Source organism: Somniosus microcephalus, chromosome 2 (genome assembly GCF_052327205.1).
Source record: "Somniosus microcephalus isolate GS21.2 chromosome 2, FLI_Smic_1.0, whole genome shotgun sequence".
Lineage (NCBI taxonomy): Eukaryota > Metazoa > Chordata > Chondrichthyes > Squaliformes > Somniosidae > Somniosus > Somniosus microcephalus.
In genome coordinates this window covers 391,222,046-391,239,448 of record NC_140988.1, presented here as the reverse complement: position 1 = coordinate 391,239,448, position 17,403 = coordinate 391,222,046, and the positions used below count along the sequence as shown (strand labels likewise).

Below are 17,403 nucleotides of genomic sequence, written 5' to 3'. Positions count from 1 at the left end.
TAGTGTGAAGGGTATAGAGGGTGCGGAATTCCTAAAATGCATCCAGGAGATCTTTTTTTGCCAATATATAGCAAGCCCAACAACGGAGGGGGTGGTTCTGGACTTAGTTTTAGGGAATGAAGCTGGGCAGGTAGAAGGCGTACCAGTGGGGGAGCATTTTGGTGCTAGTGACCATAATTCTGTTAGATTTAAGGTAGTTATGGAAAAGGACAAGGATAGACCAGGAATAAAAATTCTAAATTGGGGAAAAGCAAATTTTGCTAAGCTCAGTGGGGATTTAGCCTTAGTGGACTGGAAACAGCTACTTGAAGGTAAATCAGTGTCAGAGCAGTGGGAGGCATTCAAGGGCGAGATCCGGAGGGTTCAGACCAAACATGTGCCCTTAAAGAAAAAAGGTGGGACTAACAAATCTAGAGCCCCCTGGATGTCTAGAGACATACAGGATAGGAGAAAGAAAAAAAGGGAGGCGTATGACAGATACCGAGGGCTAAAAACTCCAGAATCTTTAGAGGAGTACAGAACGTGCAGGGGTGCAATTAAAAATGATATTAGGAAAGCAAAGAGAGAGCATGAAAAATTCTTGGCAAGTAAAATCAAGGAAAAACCCAAAGATGTTTTATAAATATTTTAAGAGTAAGAGGATAACTAAAGAAAGGGTAGGGCCTATTAGAGACCATGAGGGTAATCTGTGTGTGGAGACGGGAGACGTCGGTGGGGTTCTTAATGAATACTTTGCTTCAGTTTTCACAAAGGAGAGGGGCGAAGCAGACACTGCTAGCGGTGGGGAGGAGTGTGAAATATTAGATGAAATAAACATAGTGAGAGAGGAAGTATTAAGGGGTTTAGCAGCTTTAAAAGTGGATAAATCCCCAGGCCCGGATGAAATGTATCTCAGGCTGTTAAGCGAAGCAAAAGAGGAAATAGCAGAGGCCCTGACCATCATTTTTCAATCCTCTCTGGCTTCAGATGTGGTGCCGGAGGACTGGAGGACTGCTGATGTGGTACCCTTGTTTAAAAAGGGAGAAAAGGATAGACTGAGTAATTACAGGCCAGTCAGCCTAACCTCGGTGGTGGGAAAATTATTGGAAAGAATTCTGAAGGACAGGATAAATCTTCATTTAGAAAGACACGGATTAATCAAGGATAGTCAGCATGGATTTGTTAAGGGAAGGTCGTGCCTGACAAACCTGATTGAATTTTTTGAGGAGATAACAAGGAGGGTAGATGAGGGTAGTGCGTTTGATGTAGTTTATAGGAACTTTAGCAAAGCTTTTGATAAGGCTCCACATGGCAGACTGGTCATGAAGTTAAAAGCCCATGGGATCCAGGGCAAAGTGTCAAGTTGGATTCAAAACTGGCTCAGAGACAGGAAGCAGAGGGTAATGGTTGATGGGTGTTTTTGTGACTGGAAGGCTGTTTCCAGTGGGGTACCCCGGGGCTCAGTACTAGGTCCCTTGCTTTTTGTGGTATATATCAACAACCTTGACTTGAAAATAGGGGGTATGATTAAGAAGTTTGCAGATGATACTAAAATCGGCTGTGTGGTTGATACTGAAGAAGGAAGCTGTAAACTGCAGGAAGATATCAATAAATTGGTCAGGTGGGCAGAACAGTGGCAAATGGAATTCAATCCAGAGAAGTGTGAGGTAATGCATTTGGGGAGGGCTAACAAGGAAAGGGAATACACATTAAATAGTAGGACACTGAGTAGTGTAGAGGAACAAAGGAACCTTGGAGTGCATGTCCACAGATCCCTGAAGACAGCAGGCCAGGTAGATAAGGTGGTTAAGAAGGCATACGGAATGCTTGCCTTTATTAGCTGTGGCATAGAATACAAGAGCAGGGGGGTTATGCTTCAACTGTATAAAACACTAGTTAGGCCTCAGCTAGAGTACTGCGTGCAGTCCTAGTCACCACATTACAGGAAAGATGTGATTGCACTAGAGAGGGTACAGAGGAGATTTACAAGGATGTTGCTGGGAGTAGAGAATCTTAGCTACGAGGAAAGACTGGATAGGCTGGGTCTGTTTTCCTTGGAACAGAGGAGGCTGAGGGGAGACCTTATTGAGGTGTATAAAATTATGAGGGGCATAGATAAAGTGGATAGAAAATACCTATTTCCTTAGCAAAGGGGTCAAAAACCAGGGGGCACAGATTTAAAGTAATTGGTGGAAGGTTTAGAGGAGATGTGAGGGGATATTTCTTCACCCAGAGGGTTGCGGGGGTCTGGAACTCACTGCCTGAAAGGGTGGTAGAGGCAGGAACCCTAACCACATTTAAAAAGTACTTGGATGTGCACTTGGGATGCTGTAACCTGCAGGGCTACGGACCAAGAGCTGGGAAGTGGGATTAGGCTGGATAGCTCTTTGTTGGCCGGCGCAGACACGATGGGCCGAAATGGCCTCCTTCCGTGCTGTAACTTTCTATGGTTCTATGAATGCAGCATATCACTAATAATACTGCATATAACAAAAAAACTTATCATTTAATTCTATCAGATTTCAACATAGCAATATTACTAATCCTGTCATTTCACTCTTGGCTCTGAGCTGGGCTCCCTAACACAGTTAGGTGTCGTATTTGACCCTGAAATGAGCTTCCGACAACATATCTGCTCCATCACCAAGACCGCCTACTTCTACTTCCGTAACATCGCCCGTCTCCGCCCCTGCCTCAGCTCATCTGCTCTAGACTTGACTATTCCAATGCTCCTCTGACCGGCCTCCCAGCTTCCACCTCCATAAGTTTGAGCTCATGCAAAACTGCCCAAATCCTGCTTTCGCCATTCACCCTTTCTATTGATCTTCTTTAAGTATTTATCCAGTATCTTTTTGAGTGCTGTGGTGCACTTTAATGTAGATTACCGCTTGTAGCAAAGCATTCCACAATCCAGTAACTCCTTGCATGAAAAAAGTCACTTCTAATCTCACCCATAGAAACATAGAGGATAGGAGCAGGAGTCGGCCATTCAGCCCCTCGAGCCTGCTCCGCCATTCAGCCCCTCGAGCCTGCTCCGCCATTCAGCCCCTCGAGCCTGCTCCGCCATTCAGCCCCTCGAGCCTGCTCCACCATTTAATGAGATCATGGCTGATCATCCAAATTCAGTACCCTGTCCCGGCTTTCTTCCCATATCCCTTGATCCCTTTAGCCTTAAGAAACCTATCCAACTCCTTCTTGAATATATTTAATGAATTGGCCTCTACTGCCTTCTGTGGTAGAGAGTTCCACAGGTTCACCACTCTCTGGGTGAAGAAATTCCTCCTCATCTCAGTCCTAAATGGCTTACCCCTTATCCTTCGACTGTGACCCCTGGTTCTAGACTCCCCGACCATCGGGAACATCCTTCCCGCATCTAGTCTGTCCAGTCCTGTCAGAATTTTATAAGTTTCAATGAGATCCCCTCTCATTCTTCTAAACTCCAGCGAGTACAAGCCTAATCGACCCAATCTCTCCTCATACGTCATTCCTGCCGTCCCAGGTATCAGCCTGGTGAATCTTCGCTACACTCCCTCCATGGCAAGAACATCCTTCCTCAGATAAGGCGACCAAAACTGCACACAATACTCAAGATGTGGTCTCACCAAAGCCCTGTACAACTGCAGCAAGACATCCTTTTTCCTGTACACAAACCCTCTCGCTACGAAGGCCAACATACCATTTGCCTTTTTAACTGCCTGCTGCACCTGCATGCTTACCTTCAGCGACTGGCGCACAAGGACACCCAGGTCTCGTTGCACTTCCCCTTCTCCCAATCTATTGCCATTCAGATAATACTCTGCCTTCCTGTTTTTGACGCCAAAGTGGATAACCTCGCATTTATCCACGTTATATTGCATCTGCCATGCTTCTGCCCAATCACCCAATCTGTCCAAATCATACTGGAGTTTCTCGGCATCCTCCTCCCAGCACACACGTCCACCCAGCTTTGTGTCATCTGCAAACTGGAGATATTACATCTAGTTCCCTCGTCTAGATCATTAATATATATTGTGAATAGCTGGGGGTCCAAGGACCGATCCCTGCGGTACCCCACTAGTCACTGCCTGTCACTCGGAAAAAGACCCGTTTATTCCAACTCTTTGCTTTCTGTCTGCCAACCAGTTCTCTATCCAAGTCAATACCTTGCCCCCAATCCCATGTGCCTTAACTTTACATGCTAATCTCTTATGCGGGACCTTATCGAAAGCCTTTTCAAAATCCAAATCCACCACATCCACTGGTTCTCCCTTATCTATTTTACCAGTTACATCCTCAAAAAATTCCAGCAGATTAGTCAAGCACGATTTACCTTTTGTAAATCCATGTTGACTTTGTCCGATCCGGTCACTGTTTTCCAAGTGCTCTGCTATTACATCTTTTATAGTGGACTCTAGCATTTTCCCCACTACCGATGTCAGGCAATTGCCCGTTTTCTCTCTACCACCCTTTATGTATCTAGTGCTTGTCTTGAGATTGTGACCTCTAGTCTCTGATTGATCTACCAATGGAAATGATCTGTCTGTGTTCACCATCTCTGTTCCCTTTGTCATTTTTCACACCTTTGTCAAACTCCCCCGTCAGCCTTTGAGCAGTACAGCACTAAGGTACGGTAGTGCAGTGGTTATCTAACTGTACCAGTAATCCAGAGAACAAGTTCATGTAAGTACCCTCAGTACTGTTGCGTACTGTCCCTGGAGTGGGATTCGAACCTACAACCTTCTCACTTAGAGGTAAGAGTGCTCCACTGAGCCACGCTTGACACGAATATACTTATGTACACACTTATACCAACCTCAGGGAAATAAAATCTGACAAAGATTATGGGGGAGAAGTTGGCTGAGCCCCAAAAATGGGTAGAGAGGGGCGAGGCCATGGAGGGATATGAAAATAAGGATGAGAATTTTAAAATCAAGGTGTTGCTTAACCGGGAGCCAGTGTAGGTCAGCGAGCACAGGGGTGATGGGTGAATGGGACTTGGTGCAAGTTAGGACTCGGGTTTTGGATGACCTCAATTTTACGGAGGGTAGAACATGGGAGGCCGGCCAAGAGTGCATTAGAATAGTCAAGTCTGGAGGTAACAAAGGCATGGATGAGGGTTTCCGCGGCAGATGAGCTGAGGCGGGGCGGAGACGGGCGATGTTGTGTGGTGGAAATAGGCGGTCTTAGTTATGTTGCGGATATGTAATTTATGCAACTATTTTATTGCCTTAATTTTACTTATTGTCCACCTCTAGTTGCCCTTGAGAAGGTGGTGGTGAGCCGCCTTCTTGAACCGCTGCAGTCCGTGTGGTGAAGGTGCTCCCACAGTGCTGTTAGGGAGGGAGTTCCAGGATTTTAACCCAGCGACGATGAAGGATCGGCGATATATTTCCAAGTCAGGATGGTGTGTGACTTGGAGGGAAACTTGCAGGTGGTGGTGTTCCCATGTGCCTGCTGCCCTTGTCCTTCTAGGTGGAAGAGGTCGTGGGTTTGGTAGGTGCTGTCGAAGAAGCCTTAGCGAGCTGCTGCAGTCCATCTTGCAGAGGGTACACACTGCAGCCACGGTGCGCCAGTGGTGGAGGGAGTGAATGTTTAAGGTGGTGGATGGGGTGCCAAACAAGCGGGCTGCTTTGTCCTGGTTCATGTCGAGCTTCTGAGTGTTGTTGGAGCTGCACTCATCCAGGCCAGTGGAGAGTGTTCCATCACACTCCTGACTTCTGCCTTGTAGATGGTGGAAAGGCTTTAGGGAGTCAGGAAGTGAGACACTCGCCGCAGAATACCCAGCCTCTGACCTGCTCTTGTAACAACAGTCATAGGGGGAGAAATTCGGTATCACCACGTTTGGGGCGCAATTATCGGCCGGGCGCAAAGTTTAGCGCCTGGCGCTAATTATTGCCTCCAACTGCAAACTTGGCTTCTCTCGCCCCTGGAGGTGATTGGAGCTCTAAATCGGGCGCTACACACCTCTCTTAAGGTGCTAATGCCGAGGAGCGAGGCGCTACCTCAAAGCGCTGGCGGAGCTCATGTGATGTCAGTCACCAATGGAACACAGACACACTGGCGCCGGCCATTTCTTAAAGGGGAGGGTCGATCTTGCTCTCCATCCACACCCTGCTCATTGCAGCCTTGAATCTCGGCTGAGAGAGACCTGTACATCAAATCTGCTGGAAAGAACAATGAAGAGGCCCAGGGAAAGGGCTCAGAGTGCAGCCCCCACAGTCACTTCTAAATCGATACAAGGAAGGTCAAATCAAAATGAACCTACAAAGTGCTGCTCAGTACCCAAAACTCCTTCACACAGCATTGAATCTCTCCAGAATTCTCTCTCTCTCAGAATGCGTGGTGCAAAAATGTCGACAAAAGAAGGCAGGAAGCGGTCGCCTTTAAATAGCGCTCCCCCAGTCCCTTCCTGACTGCAAAACGCTCCCCTCAACCTGTCGTTGCCAGTGGCAGGCGGAAAGGCAGGGGGCGCCACTCGATATCCGGTCCGGGGCGTTGCACGCTCGACTGACGTCACGATCTGCCAGCGCAGGAGATCGTGGCGGTAGTGTTTAGCACCGCCGCAAAATGTCTGGTCAATTTCGTGAGCGGCGCAAACATAGCCGCGCCCAGGCGCTAGTTGCTTTGCGCCCTGTTAACGCCGTCTTAGGGAGGCGAAAAGCAATCGAATTTTTCCCCCGTAGTATTTATGTGGGCGGTCCAGGTAAGTTTCTGGTTAATCATGACCACAGGACATTGATGGTTGTGGATTCAATGCTGGTAATGCCATTGAATGTCAAGGGGAGGTGTCTTGTTGGTGATAGTTCAGCCTGGCACTTGTGTGTCGCGAATGTTATTTGCCACTCTTCAACCCAAGCCTGAATGTTGTCCAGGTCTTGCTGCATGTGGGCACGGACTGCTTCATTATCTGAGGAATTGCGAATGGAACTGAATACTGCGCAATCATCAGCGAACATCCCCACTTCTGACCTTATGATGGAGGGATGGTCATTTATAGAGCAGCTGAAGATGGTTAGATGAAGTGATACATTTTGGTAGGAAGAACGAGGAAAGGCAATATAAACTAAAGGGTACAATCCTAAAGGGGGTGCATGAACAGAGAGACCTGGGGTATATGTACACAAGTTGTTGAAGGTGGCAGGACAGGTTGAGAAAGTGGTTAAAAAAGCATACGGGATCTTGGGCTTCATAAATAGAGGCATAGAGTAGAAAAGCAAGGAAGTTATGATGAACCTTTATAAAACATTGCCAATCACCTCAACTAGAGTATTGTGTCCAGTTCTAGGCACTGCACTTTAAGAAGGATGTGAAGGCTTTAGAGAGGGTGCAGAAAAGATTTACAAGAATGATTTCAGGGATGAGGGACTTCAGTTTCATAGATAGACTGGAGAGCAATGAAGGTTGAGAGGAGATTTGATAGAGGTATTCAAGATCATGAGGGGTCTAGACAGAGTAGACAGAGAGAAACTGCTCCCATTGGTGGAAGGGTCGAGAACCAGAGGACACATATTCAAGGAGATTGGCTAAAGAACCAAAGGCGACATGAGGAGAAACTGTTTTACGCAGCGAGTGGTTAGGATCTGGAATGCACTGCCCAAAAGGATGGCGGAGGCAGACTCAATCATGGCTTTCAAAAAGGAATTGGATAAGTACCTGAAGGAAAGAAAAATGTAGGGCTACGGGGAAAGGGTGGGGGAGTGGGACTAGCTGAAGTGCTCTTGCAGAGAGCCGGCATGGGCTCGACAGGCCAAATGGCCTCCTTCTGTGCTGTAACCATTCTATGATTCTATGATTGTTTGGGCTTAGGACACTACCCCGAGGAACTCCTGCAGCAATGTCCTGGAGCTGAGATAATTGTCTGTCAGCAACCTTCCTTTGTACTAGGTGTGACTCCAGCCAGTGAAGATATTCCCACTGATTCCCATTGACTTCAGTTTTACTAGGGCTCCTTGATGCCACACTCGGTCAAATGCTGCCTCGATGTCAAGGGCAGTCACTCTCACCTCACCTCTGGAATTCAGCTCCTTTGTCCGTGTTTGGAGCAAGGCTGTAATGAGGTCTGGAGCCGAGTGGTCCTGGAGGAACCCAAACAGGGCATCAGTGAGCAGGTTATTGGTGAGTAAGTGCCGCTTGATAGCACTGTCGACGACACATTCCATCACTTTGCTGATGATTGAGAGTAGACTGATGGGGCTGTAATTGGCCGGCTTGGATTTGTCCTGCTTTTAGTAGACAGGACATACCTGGGCAATTTTCTACTTTGTCGGATAGATGCCAGTGTTGTAGCTGTACTGGAACAGCTTGGCTAGAGGCATGGTTACTTCTTCAGCACGTCTTCAACCAGGATGTGTTTGGGGCCCATTGGCTTTGCCGTATCCAGTGCGCTCAGCCTTTTCTTGATGTCACGTGGCGTGAATTGAATTGGCTAAAGACTTGCAGGTTGTTTTTCCCTCGCGTTGGTTCTCTCACCACCTGCCACAAGCCTAGTCTGGCAGCCACGTACTTCAGGACTCGTCCAGCTCGGTCAGTAGTGGTGCTACCGAGCCACTCTTGGTGATGGACATTGAAGTCCCCCACCCAGAGTACATTCTGTGCCCTTGCTACTCTCAGTGCTTCTTCCAATTGGTGTTCAATATGGAGGATACTGATTCATCAGCTGAGGGAGGGCGGTAGGTGGTAATCAACAGGAGATTTCCTGGCCTATGTTTGACTTGAAACTTCGTGGGGTCTGGAGTCAATGTTGAGGACTCCCAGGGCCACTCCCTCCCGATGTATGGCACTGTGCTGCCACCTCTGGTGGGTCTGTCCTGCCAGTTGGACAGGACATACCCAGGGATGGTGATGGAGGAGTCTGGGACGTTGGCTGAAAGGTCTGATTCTGTGAGGATGACGATGTCAGGCTGTTGCTTGACTAGTCTGTGGGACAGCTCTCCCAATTTTTGCACAAGTCCCCGATGTTAGTGAAGAGGACTTTGCAGGATCGAATGGGCTGGGTGTGTCTTTGTTGTGTCCATGTCCGAAGCATAGATCGACGACGAGTGGTCATAAGAACATAAGAATTAGGAGCAGGAGCCGGCCATTTGGGCCTTCGTGCCTGCTCCGTCATTCAATAAGATCATGGCTGATCATTCACCTCAACTCCACTTTCTCGCCCGATCTCCATATCCCTTGATTCACCTAGAGGCCAAAAATCTATCGATCTCAGCCTTGAATATACTCAACAACTCACCATCCGCAGCCCTCTGGGGTAGAGAATTCCAAAGATTCACAACCCTCTGAGTGAAGAAATTCCTCCTCATCTCAGTCTTAAATGGCCGACCCCTTACCCTGAGACTATGTCCCCTAGTTCTAGACACTCCACCCAGGAGAACCAACCTCTCAGCATCTACCCTGTCAATCCCCCTCACAATCTTACATGTTTCAATGAGATCACCTCTCATTCTTCTAAACTCCAGAGAGTATAGACCCAATCTACTCAATATAGATAGACAGATTTCTGGACACAAAAGGCATCAAGGGGTATGGGGAGAGAGCGGGAATGTGGTATTGAGATAGAGGATCAGCCATGATCATATTGAATGGCGGAGCAGGCTCGAAGGGCCAAATGGCCGACTCCTGCTCCTATTTTTCTATGTTTCTAATATGACAGGTTGAATGGCCTCTTTCTGTGCTGTAAGTTTCTATGATTCTAGGGACTGTCCCTGGTAGTTAGTGGATGGAGGGGTTTCCCTGGCATCACAGTGGGAGGGGCAGGCCGGGTTTCCTCTTGCAGAGAGATTGTGGGGATGCCGGTGCTGGGGTTACCCTGAAGATCGGGGGCATGCTGGGACTGGGGAGGCCCAAGGACTCCTTGAGGGGCCTGGGGGAAGCACTCCTGCTCCTTCTGGCTCACAAGGCAGGCAAAGTTTTTAAACTTAACTAGGTCTCTTTGGGCTGCGACTTTTGAATCTTAAGTAAGCCTCTGCCTTCTTTTAGCAGGAGCCTTGTCCAAATCAACTTTTTTTTAATTGTCATTGTTAGTGCACAAGTGCAGTACAACGAAATGTAGGCTTGCGGCCAGGGTCCAGGGTCTGAATGGCCGCCATAAATATTAGTGGCCGGGAGCGCGACGGCTTGAAGGCTGGATCTCGATTTTTGAGATTCTAACTCCTCGCCCGACCATTTCCTGGCTGTCGGCGGGGGGGTTACAATCAAGGCCAATGTTTCCACTGCTTAGATTTAAAAATTGTAATAAAACCGCTGCTACCATCTGGAGATCGAAGTTCAGAACGAATTGTGAGATGATTACAGATAGATTCAAAATATAGGAAATTAGCATGGTCCTTTGTTTGTGAAGACACAAAATGGTGGGAGTCCTTTGCCTGGTGGTCAGCATGGTCCTTTGTTTGTGAAGACACAAAATGGTGGGAGTCCTTTGCCTGGTGGTCAGCATGGTCCTTTGTTTGAAAGGCCACATGGACAGGAAGGAGACACCGGGTTGACAAGGAAGTCCCGCCCCCACACTCCACAGAAACATGAACGTGTCATGCGGAAGGAACTCCAATCAGGGAAGGTTTGGAGTGAAACTGACCTATCAGAGGGAGGCACACAGTGATATACGAAGGAGGCCGGCAGAAAGGCGCAATAAAGAGTGACCCAGGGGCGGGAAATTCAGAACACAGAAGGAACAAGAAAACAGAACGGACGAACAGACAAACAGAGAAAGCTGGTCAGTCTATGTTTCGACTTACAACTCCCCCTAGACCTATCACCCAGAGATAAAGGAGTATGTATGAAAGTCGGACATGGTGCTTAGATATTGTTAAAAGGGGTACTTTTATGTATGGTTGACTTGGAATATAAATCGCCCAGAGGTAACGTGTAAATTGCTGGGAAATACTTTTATGTACGGGTAAATTGGGTGCATATTGATTGTGATGTACACTTGAATTTTGAACTGTAGTGTGAATAAAGACCAATTTTATTGATCACATACTTGTCTGTCATTGTTACGCTTATTCGTAATTCTCGAGGTCCGAACAGTAGTAAGAGAAAGGCTTACAGTTTTGAATTTACCCTTCCTTCAAGAGCAGCTCTTCCACAACATACATGTGGCTGAAACATACATGGGACATGTGCCAATCAGAATGCGTGGTGTTTGATCTCCGCCTGGAACCAGCAACATACCAAGCAGTTTGGTGCCCTTTCTTGGAGACTTATTCAACACTTATCTGCAGACATCAAATGTCACAGCGCGGTGACGACCTGGACTAAGGCTTGGCCTTTCAATGGCTTGGCCTTAACCCACTCATGGTCATTTGTTATCTGCCCAGACAGAATACTCGGTGGTGTTGTGGGGGAGTGGGGGTGGGGGTGGGTGGGGGGGGGGGGGCAGGGGTGGTGCGGTGGCGGAATGTGGAGATACAGGTCTTGCCTCCAAAAGTAATTGGAAGCAATTCTGCCTCTAATGTAAAACCATCAAGCCTGGTGTAGGGGGTGGTGGTTGTTGGCGCGTGCGCCCAGTCAGTTATGCCCCTGACTCTTTGTGAGCGGTTTGAATCGCTCCCACGCCCCTGGGTTCTAGACACCGGACTTAGGTACAGGCGGCGATACAGAAAAGACTTGAGTAGACAGGTGGTTTGGATGTGAGGAAACCAAGATTTTATTGAAAAAGAAATTAACACAATCTTATGAGAAGTTACCAGTATAGAGTTACAGGCAAATACAAAATAACTATACTTATACAGGGAATAGGGAACACACGGCACATCGAGGGAAAACAAACTATCTTAACAATCCCCTTATCCCACCCCTTATACCTAACTAGATTAAGCTATGAGGGGCCAGAATTCATGCTCACCAATCCAAAATAAAGCCAACTGTTAACGAGTGCGAGTTTTGAAGTCTGGTTTCAGGTCCTTCTAGGTACCCCGTTGCCACGTGGTCTTCAGGGGAGCGGTGCTGGGTCTGCTACTGCGACACACCCTCTCCCCTCCACTACCGTCGTCGTCTCGTCTCGATGGGTTCTCCTCTTCTTCTCCCTCGGGTGGTCATCGGCGGCACCGTTGTGCCTACAGGGCAGTTGGCAGTTTTAACTGCCTAGATTTTCCTACCCCAGCTTAAGAACGGCAGTCTATTCATTGTGGCGTGGCCACCTGCGTTTTCAGTGTTCAACGAGATACTTGTCTTCCCAAGCGCCAGCTTATAACTAGGCGCTTGATTTTCTTATCAATACGTTTTTCGCTGCCCTGCTCTGCCCTTATCCAGTTGTTATTGTCTTCTTCGTCTCCACTCATCTTGTCTCGCTGGACTACTATACAAGTCCTGGGTTACCTGCTCGACTTCGTCTCACCCCTTTCTGCGGCTTGGGCATCCTGGATGGCTACGGACTTGGGTCTCATTCCCCTTCCCTGCAGTTGGTATGGTGTAACTGGCTACTGAAAATCTGCTACGGGGAGAGAACCCGCCACGAGGCCAGGGCACGAGTACGAGCGGCAGCCCAAGAGGCCGGAGCCACGAGAGCAGAGAGCAGAGTCAAGATTCAAGAGCGAGATTGCTACCCGAGGCCTTCAGTTATACTCCTTACGAAAACCCTTATCTGCGCGCCAAATCAGGTTAGTTCATTGCTACAATTATTTAAACTAGCCCGCCAAGATTGGGACAATCTAAACTAACTGTTTTAGATGGCCGTTGATCGCACCTAATGGCCTGATGTCTGAGCTGTATTGTTATTAATGCATCTTAATCGGCCTGTCCAGCCTCGATGGCTCCCTTAAGCTGTTTCCGATTATTTATGCAAACAACTTGATGGCCTCAAGTATAGGCCTAACTGGTTTTGGTTTGTCTGCGATTTGGCTCAATGCATATTCAGAGTTCTGCTGTCTGCTTTTCAAAATACAAAAGTCCTTCTTCACAGAAACTGCATTTTAGGTTTCGATTTCCCCACAAGCTGCTTGTGCCACAGAGTCCAAGCTTTTAAAATCTTGCAGGCTTTTGGCCACGAGGTGCGGACGCCATCTTTAGGTACCCTTTTTTTAAAATGTCCATGCAGGGTCCCTTTTATTAATAATAACCTTTGGGGAAATGTGGAAATTTTGCGAATCTTACACTCCCCCCTGTGATACTAAAACTTGCTTGAAGTATCAATCTTACAAGGTGAGCAAAATTTTTCTGACCCTCCATTGTCAACCTTCCCCTGTAATTACCTATCTAATATACCCACGACATATGCATTTCCCATTCCGCAAAAATGTAGTGTACATAAGCATACATTGAATAACTACAGACCTTTACACACATCCAAGCACGGAGGGGGGTCTGACGCCCCTGCACCACTTGGTACACATACATCTTTACCGACTCTTCTGCTACTGAAACACTACTCCATCAAAACCCTTCATCATTCTGAGCACCTCGATTAACTCTCCCCTTAACCTTCTCTGCTCTAAAGAGAGCAACCCAGCTTCTCCAGTCTCTCCACATCACTGACGTCCCGCATCCCTGGTACCATTCTGGTCAATCTCCCCTTAACCTTCTCTGTTCTAAGGAGAACAATCCCAGCTTCTCCAGTCTCTCCACATCACTGAAGTCCCGCATCCCTGGTACCATTCTGGTCAATCTCCTCTGTACCCTGAGAATTGAACATACTCCAGCTAAGGCCTAACCAGTGATTTATAAAGGTTTAGCATAACTTCCTTGCTTTTGTACTCTATGGGCCCGATTTTGTGGCTTGTGTGGGAAATGGTCGGATTCCCCCGAATGTGGGGTTCTGACACACAAAAAAATGTCAGCCAGCTCCACGCAATTTTCCCTCAAGTGGCCAATTAATTCCCAGCATGTGGGCAGCCTTGCTCATTGTCCATTTCTAGTCAGAAAGCCCCACAGTATGATGTCATCATTTGTGGTGCTTTCAAGGTCCATAGCAAGCAATGCATCCTCTGAAGGCTTCCAAACGAACCATACAGGATGGCAGAGGAGCCTGCAGCAGCTGTGGCCAGTGCCAGACCCCGAGCTGCCTCCAAATTCGACGAAGCTTCACTGCAGGCATTATTGGATGGGGTTAGGGCCCACAGGGAGGTCCTCTTCCCTAGGTCAGGCAGGAAGAGGCCTCCCACTGAGACCAAGGCTGCATCGATGCAGGTGTCAGCAGATGTCAACTCGAATGTGCATGTAACCTTGGCATCACATCTCTAACTCCTTCCTCTACTCCCCCACAGGACCATCCAGAGCCCCTGTCCCCACTGTGGAGGAGGAAGAGGCTGTGCAGCCAGACTCCTCAGAGGAAGCTCCAACCTCTGCGGGCGCAGCGTCAGCAGAAGTAAGCGCACCCAGCACCAGCGCAGACACTCACACCTCGGGGGGACCTTCGGGACACAGAGTAGTGTTGTCACCTGGTGCTTCACAGCTCACAAGTGAGCCTCAGCAGATTCTGGAGATAGGGACAGCAGTGGAGAGTCCTCGTCGGAGGGCGCAGGACTCTGCCAGCTCAGCTCAGCTGCGCTGCATGTCGATCCTCTGCCTCTGGGTCTATCCGCAAGAGAAGAGGTGATGGATCTCCATGCACAGATGCAGGAGTCTCTGGCAGGTTTTGTCTCCAGGGTTGCTGCGAATGTGGAGCGAATGGAGGAGTCCATAGCGACCATGAGCAGAGCCTTTGTGGAGTCATTGGTGCATGAACGCATCACCATGGAAAGGTTGGCAACCTCCATGGAGGAGATAACTCGCCAGGGTACGGAAAACATGGTGAGTGCTCATAAGAGAATGACATCTCTTGAGCAGCGTTGGCCATCTATTGAACAGAGAAACCAGACCTTCATGGAAGTCCTTCTGAGTAGGACTGCCAGTGCAGAAATGGGTCCCCATGGCCCCCTAAAGCGCAGCAAGGTGCTCTCAAGCCACTTCCAAGCGCTGGCCCCTTCTGGCCTGTGCAGCTTCAGGTGAGTGAGCAGCAGCCTGGTGCTCATCCTGCTGTTCCTGGTTCTGCTGCTGCCGCCTCTGCTGCTGGAGATCCTCTAGTGGCAAGAAGGGAAGGAAAAAAAGGCGTCCCATGCTTCTCGTAGATGCCTCCGCTGAGGAAGCGCTGAGTGAGGTTGGCGAGAGGGGCTTCCCAGGAGATCACATTGGAGAAGTGTGTGAGGCTCCAACCTTCCACAGCTGTGCCTAAGCCTTGAAGAAGTAGCCCCAAGCCTGCAGCAACAAGGTCCTTCACCAAACAAATGCTGTCCCTTTAAATCGCAGCTTTCCCGAATGACCTGCAGCTGACAGCAAGCAAGTCGGCAAGCTTCACGCCAGGTTTCATCAGCGGGGTTCCCCGCAGGCGTGTTTAGCGTGGGGAACCCCACAAAATCGCAACGGCCCCTGAAAATCGGCTTAAACATGGAAGTAAGTGGTAATTAGTGTTCCGACGGCCAGTCCTGCCAGCGGCGGGCGGGACTGAATCGGGTCGCGGAGAAACGGCGGTCCGAAAGTCGGACGGGGCGGGGAATCAGGCGGGGGGGTCCTGACCCGCTTTTTTGGCGATTTTCGGCCCCCGGCCGCATGAAAAGCCGCCCGACGACTGCCAGAAAAACGGGGCAAATATGTCCCACCTCCTATATATGCTACCTGCGGGGGAACATGGCCTTGTGCCATTGCCTCCATGGTACAATTTATAGGTTTCGCGCCAGCAGCTCTGAACCCACACTGCGGTTTTGAATAGGCATTCAAGTGCTGGGGACACAGGATTATGTGTGCTCCTCAGCTCCGACACCCTGAGAGGTCAGTACCTGTCATAGCGTGCTCCCACTTTATGACGTAAGGCGGGACCGCTGTGAGACGAATGTGTGCACCCCCTTGAATGACTCCAATGTTCTCTACCCTGTATACCGATGCGGGTCGGGCTGTCCTACCCATGACCAGCATCCTAACTACTACTCCCATGATCGTGTGGTTGGACCGCCCACAATCCACGGGGACTGGGTAGGCCTCGGAAGCTAGCCGGAGTTGGCACGGGCTTAATGCATTCTCAAATGGGTGGAGGGCTGCGAGGTGCTTGTTGCTAATCCAGGAGGGGACTAAACCCTGTTTTAAATCCTCCAGATTACTGCGGCCTTCGCCCAGCAACCACGCCCCATATAGCACGCACACCTCATTCTGCGCAGCCTGGTCAGAAGCATTTCTGTCCTCCCTTATGAGGGCATTTACCGTCTTTGCGTGCTTTTCCAACTCCGCTATGATTTCCTTTAAATGGACCGTCATGGCCTGGTCCTCATGCAACTCTGAGCCCACTACCTTGTTCTCATCCAGTAATATCTTCTTTAACTGTGTTTTTAAACCGTTTATCTGGGTCTGCAGCTCTATGTCATCTAAACTGCTGATGACAGAGGACCCAGTATTAAACGCAGTAAAAACATCGTTCCATACTCCCCTTCTTTGCATCCCTGCATTGCCCAAAAACTCTCGGTTTGTGGTGTTTGGTTTTGTCCACATTGGCGAAATCCAACTCATAAACTTCCTGAACATGTCCTTTAATAGGGCCTGGTATAGCTGCTCTGTTTCTTTGGGGCACCACTCCGGTAAATGTACCTCGGTGAGATTTAAAATCACGGAGGCTACCCCGTAGTGTACCCCCTGGTACAGCACCTGATCGGTAGGTACTAGTTCCAACCCATTCCCTGGTCCCTTGGTGGTGGTGGGGCAACCTTCCCTGTGTATCCTCGCCGCCTGCGCCGTGGGCGGGGTACAAGCTCAGTGGCATTGACTGGGATCGGGGTGTATGGGACCGTACACACCTTCAGGCTGGTATCCCACTTCATCCCCTCCCCGGTGTCGTGCCACTGCTGGTGGAAAATGATGGATATGCCTGCGGGGCAGACCTTCTCTGACCCCCACATACAGATATAAATCCCTTGGTCCGGTTCCCACCACTTGTCCCAACACACACTTAATCCTCCGTGAGTCCCTGTAATCGTCCGGTGGGTATTGTTCCCCAACCGTTCCCACTCGACTGCGGGGTTTCTCATATCGTTGCTCAGCTTCCTGAGCCACCACCACCTATCCAGATGAATGTGTCCCTTACACGTTAAACATATACGCTTTCCAACGGTGACGCTGACCCTCGTGGTAACGACCCGTACCCTGGGGCACAGGAGGGAGACCTCCCCGTACGTAAACCCGGTCTGGCTGGAGTACTGAGACGAATTGGACCCCAGCCATCCTGGCCACCTTCCCTCGTGGACGTAGACGGAGGTCTCCTCCGTATCCTGTTCACCGCTTCCGTCGGTTGCTATGGGCACCCTGTCTCCCGAGCACCCGTAGATGTGGGAATCTTGTACATCGCCCCGCCTTCCCAGGCTCAGTCCCATCAGGGCGAGTAGGATTACGATCCCCTTCATCCCGACAGTCTTTCTGTAACAGATACAGGTCCCCAAGATATTCTCTGGCTTGGGTGAAGCATGGTCGGGTCTCGCGACCTCGACCCAAATACAT

The 17,403-nt window shown here is 49.2% G+C and overlaps 1 long non-coding RNA gene across 1 annotated transcript in view; it reads right to left on the bottom strand.

Moving 5' to 3' along the window:
- Window positions 1–17,403, bottom strand: part of LOC147123875 (uncharacterized) — an 81,197-nt gene that overhangs the window by 42,652 nt on the left and 21,142 nt on the right. The window lies entirely within an intron of this gene.